At 35.5% G+C, this 8,738-nt stretch overlaps 1 pseudogene; it reads right to left on the bottom strand.

Annotated features, from left to right (window-relative positions):
* Positions 1-650: 650 nt before the first annotated feature.
* LOC126512766 (prohibitin 1-like) lies at positions 651-1,377 on the bottom strand (annotated as a pseudogene).
* Positions 1,378-8,738: the final 7,361 nt, after the last annotated feature.

Below are 8,738 nucleotides of genomic sequence, written 5' to 3'. Positions count from 1 at the left end.
ATGCACCAGAAAATTTGTGCCAGTTTTATCATTTTCTGACTGTGGAAGAAATAATCTTCTCCTGGGACATTTACACAATTGGTTATCTAAAACCAAATGATCAGCCTTGAACATATATACAACACTAACATGATGCAGACTGAGAAGTTCATATATACATATATAGAAATATATATACTGGACTGTGATATGCAGACAGAACTTAAATCAACAATGTGACAATGTGACTGTTGATGACTGACTGATATTCACTTTATCATAAGTCTCATAAGTCTTTCACTTCAGAGTAAGTTCTACGTGTGAATTTCTGACCAGTGGTTGCATTAAATTGACCCTAAGAAAGTCGGTTTTCTGTAACTTTCTTGTTCCAATAAATTTATGCATTCCTGATTACTTCTGTTACTACTTTTATTTCTTTTTTATATTTATTTTTCTGCAATGCTTTTACTTTTTTTCCTTCACTTTAAGACGATAATGAAATTTCACAGTGATTTCTGGGTTGGGGCAGATGGAAGGTGGCATTAGGAATGATCTTGTCAGTGTCTTATTCGCCTGAGGAGGTGCAAGTCGGGAACGGGGGCACCCTGCTGGGGATGCAGCACCGACTGCCCAGCTGGCGGGTCCATGATAGTCCCAGAACAGAAGAGCTGCTATGCAATGTCCTCAGTCACTTTTAGTTCACACAGCTCAGTGAAGCCATCACCTGTGGTGGCAGCGGGGTGGTGATCAATTAGCTCGGCTGTCTGAAATCCCCTTTAGCAGACAAAATGACTGCCTGCTTCTGCTCATTCTGTCCACCACAAATCTGACCGTGTCTACTTTCTGCTGAGCCACCTGTTGGGCTTCCACCACTTCTCTGAACTACTTTCTGAAGGTCAGATATGTCAGGGACATGTCATCCAGGTTGAGCTCAAAAGTTGCTGTTCCATCTGTGAGGTCACTACTGACCCCCCTAGAGAAGAGCTCTCATTGGGTGATCAATTTTCCAGCATCATAGCCAGCTACCGCATATTTTAGGATTTCTGTGGTAATTGATGGCAGCATCTGCTCATTATAGTCCTCACCAATGGAGGTGTAGGTAAAAGGAAGCTGACTGACCACCACCCAGAAAAGGATGCGCGATGTGATGTTGAAGTTCTGTAAATCTTTCCTACCAATGATGACCCATACACTCCATGGTTGCAAACAACCGTCAAAGACATTGATTTGAGAAAGAGAATGCCTTCTCCTACCACAATGTACTATACTCCACAGAATTGGTCAAGGAAGACAGCTCTGTGCCCAGCACCCACATTATGTGAGGCAGAGTCACCATGCCTCTTGCAATTAGGAAAGTAGGATGAACTTTCAGATAGACTCAAACACTTTGACAGCCATTCACACTGCTTTCAGTCCAACCTCCACATGATTCCCCCTTTTAATTCTTTGAATCATCAATACATTGCTTATTTTACATTTTCATTAAAGTTTTGGAGGTTTTAGTACACAATGAGTTTTTTCTACTATGCTTTCATGAATAAATCATTTATGGAGCTGTGTTTTATACAGATGCAATTCATTTGTTCTCACTCCAATTCATAATTCAGTTATGAATATAGGCTAAGCTATTAAACAGTCCAGTCAAATTCTATTTAGCTTTGATTTTGTTTGTTTTGTGTTTGTTTGCTTATTTGCTTCTTTGTTGTGTAGAACAATGCAGTTGTGGACTTTCTGGGTCAGCCTTCTCACCATGAGCAATAAAAGGTCAGACATGAATGTATGAATACATATGCCTTCTCACCTAAACACAAAAGGCACTTCTGCTAGAGAAAGACAAATAAGCAAACACAGTTTTAATACTGCCAATGTCAAAGACAAGAATGAGACTGTATTTCATTCAGTCAATGGTTTTGGAGCATCAGTGCTGTGAAGTTTAGAATACACATTTAGTCTGGAACATTGGAATAAACGTAATTCTAATCTAATTGCCATTGGGTCTTTAAAATTTTTGTGTGCTTGTGTTAGGGTGTGTGTTAAAGTTGAACCATTATATAGAAATTCTATACTTTAAACAAAAATGATCCTTACAATTTCAAGAGCTGTGTGAAGCATGACACAAAATTATAGTGTAGCAGGATGAACCGATTTAGAGGAAAACAGTCCAGATCTAAATCTGAAATGGAAAATTCTTATTGTATGAAGAAATGAAATGCTGCTATTGCAATTGATTTGTTTCTTCTTGTATGTGTAACTTATATTTCACTAGACAATAAAAATCTTAGAAGCAAATAACAAATTGATCAGTTGACACCTAATATTTTTTAAAGTTTCTTTTTAGCTCAATGTATTTTATAGGCATGAGCAATTTGCTTGCACATATGTATGTGTATGGTATATGTGCCTGGTGCCCACAGAGGTCAAAAGACTGTATCAGATTTCTGGGAACTGGAAATACAGATGTTCATGAGCCACAATATTGGTACTAAAATCTAAACTCAGGTCTTCTGAAAAAACAGTTCCTCATAACTGCTGAGTCATCTCTCCAGCCTCTCATTGATTACCAATCTTAGTGGATAAAAGGAAGAATCAGGTATTCTCATTTTAAAATAATTAAAATTTTAGATAACATAATCTATATTTTTAGAAACAATGACAAAATAAATTAGCAATTTTATAGACTTGCTGTTTTCATGGACTTTATTTTTTTAATTTTTCCACTGTATCTAGAAGATATACCTTTGCTGTTTATGTTCAAGGTTCAATATACATTGAGGCCCTTGTTAGTCTTTGATTTATTTTTGATTTAAGCAAATCATCTCCTAATATCTTTGAATAAATTGACATTATACAATTTGTGACTTCCTTTGCTGTTTATACGATATAAATTTTTTATGAAATTTTAACAAATACAATGAACAAGGAAATTTTTTCAAGTTCATACATATTAATAAGATAAAAGTTTTATCACCTTAGTAACAACTGAGTCTTTATTCAATTACACTGTGCATATCTGGCTCATTTTTGACTTACAGTTTTCACTTATAAATATAGAATGCTGAATAAGCATGAAAGGGATTACAGTTGCTATTTGATCTAAATGGCACACATAATAGGCAAAATATCAAAACAATGATTAAAATTCAAGTCCAGTGTTCACCGGTCACTTGTCACAAACTATATTGTTTTTGCTCTTTTGGATCAACTCAAAAGAAAAGACAACGTAAATCACAATCATACTGTTCAGATATTTATACAGTTTCTACCTCCATGGGCAATGTAAATTCTGAGGATGTCCCTCAAGGCTGAATTTTTTCATCTAATTTAAAATGAGCTTCTGATATTGTGCATTTAGTTGAATACTCTAATATAGTCAGAAACACAGTAGGATAAGGTCCTATAAAGGTAAGTGACAAGTTTTCCAATTTCAGATATTTATGACATAAATTCTGATTGACAGAGTGATTATGGGTGAATAGATGGACAAAGCAGTTTATCCCAGACCATCTTTGTACACATGCAAAACCTAGATTACATTCTTGCAAAACTGAGAATTCTCATTTAAACTTTTTTTCAATAAAATTGAAGTAAAATGTGAATTATTTAATGCTCTCATAGGATAAACTACTGAGTTGAAAAAGATAGCAAACCTGGAAGAAAATGAAGCCAGTCTCAGAGGTAGTCTGATTCCCTAGTCCCACAAGTGTTTTACTATTCTTTTGTTTTATATTTTGAATAGCAAAACTGTATACATATATTTAAAACTTTCCACAAGTTTAACAACTGTTCAAATGGATAAGTTTAAAACAAGTGCATGTACATTTAGTAAATATTTAGTCATATCTTCAATAGAAATGTCTGTGTGATTTCCCTACAATTATAGAAACAACAATTGAATGAGAATGTTTCTTGAAAAGCTATAAATAATTCTATCACATGATACAGCTATTGAATATGTACATAAGATTTTACTCCAGCAATACTTGCTCATCCATGTTCATTGTTGCTCTATTCACAACACCAAGCAAATGGAAACTACTTACATTTCCAGATTCACTGATTAAGAAAAATGAAGTTTGTGGGTAAATGGATGGAGACTTAAACAATCATTGTGAGTAAGGTAAGTAAGAAAGACAAATGTCACATGTTTGCTCTCATCTGTGTCTGGTAGTGTTGAATCTTCACATAAATGTGTCTCATTTGAGATACATATTGGTTAGGAAATTAGTAATTATCTTTGGGGATGCTCTTAAAAGGGGGAATATAAAACTTAGTGGTATAAAAGGATAAAGCTGAATAATTAAACAGGAAGGGTTAAAGTTGGGTAGAGAGTGTGAGGACAGTGTAGTAGAGGACAGGGAGGAATGACGAACACTAAAGAGCTTTCAGAACTCACATGACAACTTAGTAGAAATTCCCTAAGATATATACTTGCACATACATATTAAGAGTTTAAATGAAGTTGCCCTGTGTGGTTGTTAGAATGAGAATGCTATCCACACTCTCACATATTTCAATATATGGTTCCCAGTTGGTAGACTTTATAGGAAGGATTAAGATATGTAGCATTGTTGGGGGAATTATGTCATAAGTGGGGGCTTTGCGGTTACAAAATCCCACTGTCAGGCCCAGTCTTACCTGCTCTCTCTGCCTGCCTGCCTGCCTGCTGCCTGCCTGCCTGCTGCCTGCCTGCCTGCCTGCTTGGGATCATGCTCCTCGCCATCATGGTCATTAAGTAACCTTCTGAAACTGTTAGCAAAGCCTCAGGTAACTGTTTTCTTACAAGCTGCCTTCATCATGGTGTTTCTTTATAGTAATAGACCAATAAGTAAGACACCCATTAATGGGGTGACACTACCCCTACTAGAGATCACTCAGTAGCAAATATAAACACCTTATGCCAGCAATGCTTTACCACCTTTGGAGTTTTGTCCAGTGAGGTCCCATAGTTCTACAAAGTTACAGGAGATTGCCAATACCCTTAGTTGTTCACCAAAATTTGATAGCAAGATTCTATATTTGATGAGAGAATATATCTCAGTCATGGAATAATAATCAAGCTGTATTGACTTGGGAACTTCATCTATACTGGCTAAGTTTCAGAGTGACTGTAGGTACGATGCACACAAGCAAAGGAGAAAAGTAATCCAATCACCCACCTTTGACTGTGAGACCTCCAACAACTATTTAGCCTGGAAAGCCATCTCTATTGATGCACTAGTGGCACTAGTTTCATGGGAATAACAAGCTATATTCTGATTAGATTTAAGACTCACTCCGTAGGAACCCTTACATGACAACATTAACTGTAGTCAAGAAGTAGTGTCTGCACAGCTTATATGTCCCAAGGGAGAACCTACTAATAATATTATGCTAGAAGGATTTGACATTAACTTGATTCCTTTTCTTCTTTTTTTTTAAGAAAACAAGCTACTTATTTTTATTTTACAAACCAATCCCAGTTCCTACTACCTCCCTTCCTCCCATTCTCTCTACCTTTGCCCACCCAACCCCCCATCTAATCCCCAAAAGGGGCAAGACACATAGCTCCAAATAATGAGCCAGGTTTTCCCCATTATATCCAGGTTGAGCACATTATCTGTCCAAAGAAAATGGGTTCCGAAAAGACTATACAAGCAGGAGGGATAAATCTCACTACCAGCGGCCCCGCAGTCTTCCCCAACCAAACAAATGTCACCCACATTCAGGGGGTTTATCATGGTCCTATGTTGGCTCCTTCCCTGTCTGGTGGGAGTTGCTGAGCTCCTATCAGCTCAGGTAAGCTGTTTCTGTAGGTGTCCACATCATGGTCTTGAAATCTTTGCTCATATTCTCACTTTTCCTACTCCTCAACTGGATTTTCAGATCTCAGCCCAGTACTCCACTGCAGGTCTCTGTCCTTTCTCCATCAGTTGCTGGATAAAGGTTCTATGGTGAAATTTGAGACAGTCATCATTCTGACTACAGGGCAAGGTCAGTTAAGGCACTTGATTCTAAAACACTTTTATACCCAGAGATTAGTGCCTCTGTCAATCCTCATCGGAGGAGCTTCTATTTGCAGTAGTGGTGATAAACATGTAGACTCACTACAGGACAAGGTGCAGGACTGTAGAATGTCCAATCCTAAGTGATACATCTGTATTGTACCTCCTTTATCTAGACTTAGGAATAATTGTGGAAGACAGACTGAAAGGATTGTAAGTACTGGGGTGGTGGATAGGCACAAGGAAATTGTAATTTAGACATAGCTGGTTAATTGCACATATGAACTCACAGTTGTGACAGTATGCAATAGACCATGGCAAGATTAAATCAGATAGAGAAAACCTCAGTATATAGAGATGAGGAAGATATATGCAATCCACCTAGTTGTGAAACTTTGAGTATTGAAGTGTGGCAGGAAGAGGGAGCACCTATTTTGTTTGTTTGTTTGTTTGTTTGTTTTTATGCTCATTCATGTGTGTGTTCTTTAAGTTTGCAATATGTGGGAGGTTGACAAAAATACGTTGCCTGAAGTTCAAATCAAATACATTGTATTAAATTCTCATAGTAATAAAATAAATATGATAGAAGAATAAATTTATGTCCCCTTCACATGGTTTATGATAGTACATCTCAGAACACCATTCAGTGATTTTAAAAAAGACTTTCTCGATTCAATTATCAAGAGACTTTTTTTTTTCAGTTTTAAATGTTGTTAAACTGTCCATTGGATGTGCAGAAAAAACTTCATGGGATGGTACGGAGACTGTGTCACTCAACAGAGTAAAGACCCTAACTTTTCTCTAGTGTCCTTGCAAGCCTAGGAAGCTTTTTTCCTTCTTTTTTTTTTCTCAAAAAATAAATAAAATATTACTAATGCCATTTTGCAAATGTTGAACATCAGTTAAGTCATTATTTGTGAAATGGTTTATGTGTGAACATGTTTTTTTGTTTATTTGTTAAAATTCCAAGTCAGGTACATTTTTGAATTTAACATTTTACTAATAGAGGATTTTCATATTGCCAATAACTATTATTAAAAATAGAAAAGGCTGAAGCCTTACTTGGTAATTGACTATCAATATGTGCTCTTTCTTTCAATATTTAGCAGTGTACCTCTGTGATGGGAGAATTTAGTAAAGTAAACCTAATAGCTAAGTAATTGTTTTCCATTACCAAATTTCCCTGCGCATATTTATTTAGATTTCTTAAGTGATTAATGTGAGCAAAAATACTTGTCACATGAAATAATCAAATTATCCTTCCTGATATTGCAAAAAGAAGAAAAATTCCTTCTTAAAATAAAAAATTCTATTGTATTTGAACTACTGTATGAACATCTATATTCTTTCAATTTAAATATAGAAAATTAATTCTGAGATTATATTTTCTAGATTATAGTCAATACATATAGTTTATTTTGAGAATAGCATTATTATCAGGACTCTGAGACATTTGCATGTTATATTTTACATGTTACAAAATCTTGAATATACAATATTGCTCTTAGATCAATAAAGGATTAACAGAACTTTGTGTAATCCCAGCATGTTCTTCTCTATTGACCTTTTGAAGTACTAGCCCTCTGTGTTATAAAACTAGTAAAGAAAATACTTAAATAAAATGCTTGAATTAATGTTTTCATCTGATACAAAATGTGTTTAGAAAAATAGGCTTCATACTTAGTAATGGATGGGAGTTTGCCAACTTTCATAGAGATAAGTGAAAATAATAGTCATCTGTGCAAATTACAAGCTTGTTTTTCTCATCCTAAATCATTGAAAAATGCTGTGCTAAGGGGATCAAGCTTCATCTCCTCTCAACTTCATATTCCTATAGTACACTAATTATTTTCTTTTTTTCTCTTACATTCTTACATCAGGTAGCCAAATCACAAAGGCAGAAATAGAAATAGCTGCACCATTTAAAGAATACTCCCTAGTGGGGGGAGTGCTCCCTGGAAATTGCAAAGAGTCTTTGTACTTAGGACTAAATGGGCAGTATAGAGTCATGTGACCACACACAGCAACAAGAGTGCAGAAGAATATCAGGTTTTGGCTAGGTGTCAGTGGGTTGCTTCTAATAGTAAGGAGAATTTGAACAAAGTACTTTGTAAAACAATGAGCATTTAACAGATATGACTAATTTCAGAAGTACGCCTGAAAGTTTGGTGAGATAAACATTTGGAAGTGGCTGTGGGCTATTAGTGTTTAATACAAGATTATGACAGTTTTGCCTTTGGCATTTATTTGTATCCTTTAAGAAAGGTTAATTCTGATTTCAGTGGTTATCGAATGTTAAGGGGCAACAGATGTCTTCTATATGCCTCTAGATTTGTCATTTACTTTGAATGTTTAGGCATAAAAAATCTGGACTACTTGACCTGTTTTACTCAACCCTCTCCCAGAAAAAGAAAAAAAAAGGCAGAAAACTCCATGGCACTACAGGAGAAAGCATGGGCCGCAAAGTATGTTACTGGCAAATCAGTTGAAGGAAGCCAAGTTTATATCAGAGGAACAATGAACGTACAATTGGAAAAGATCTGTTCTAAACATCATAAAGAAATATATTCTTTAAACGTGCTCTCATTATACATTTTATTCTACTTACTGGGCCATATTAGGTCACCTTACAGTTTCTTTTTAGCTCCTAAAATCAGAAATATTTCAATTTATTGCTTATATATCCTAAAAAATTAGAGCATTTCATTATATTTGATTAGTGCAAATGTAACAAATAAAAGATATAAACCAAATCAAAACATTTAAAATAGTATTAAA

This window comes from Alexandromys fortis, unplaced genomic scaffold (assembly GCF_014885135.2).
Source record: "Alexandromys fortis isolate MF-2015 unplaced genomic scaffold, M_Fortis_MF-2015_v1.1 scaffold_104, whole genome shotgun sequence".
Taxonomy (NCBI): Eukaryota; Metazoa; Chordata; class Mammalia; order Rodentia; family Cricetidae; genus Alexandromys; species Alexandromys fortis.
The sequence above is the reverse complement of the archived record's forward strand: the minus strand, read 5'-3'. Positions and strand labels throughout refer to the sequence as shown.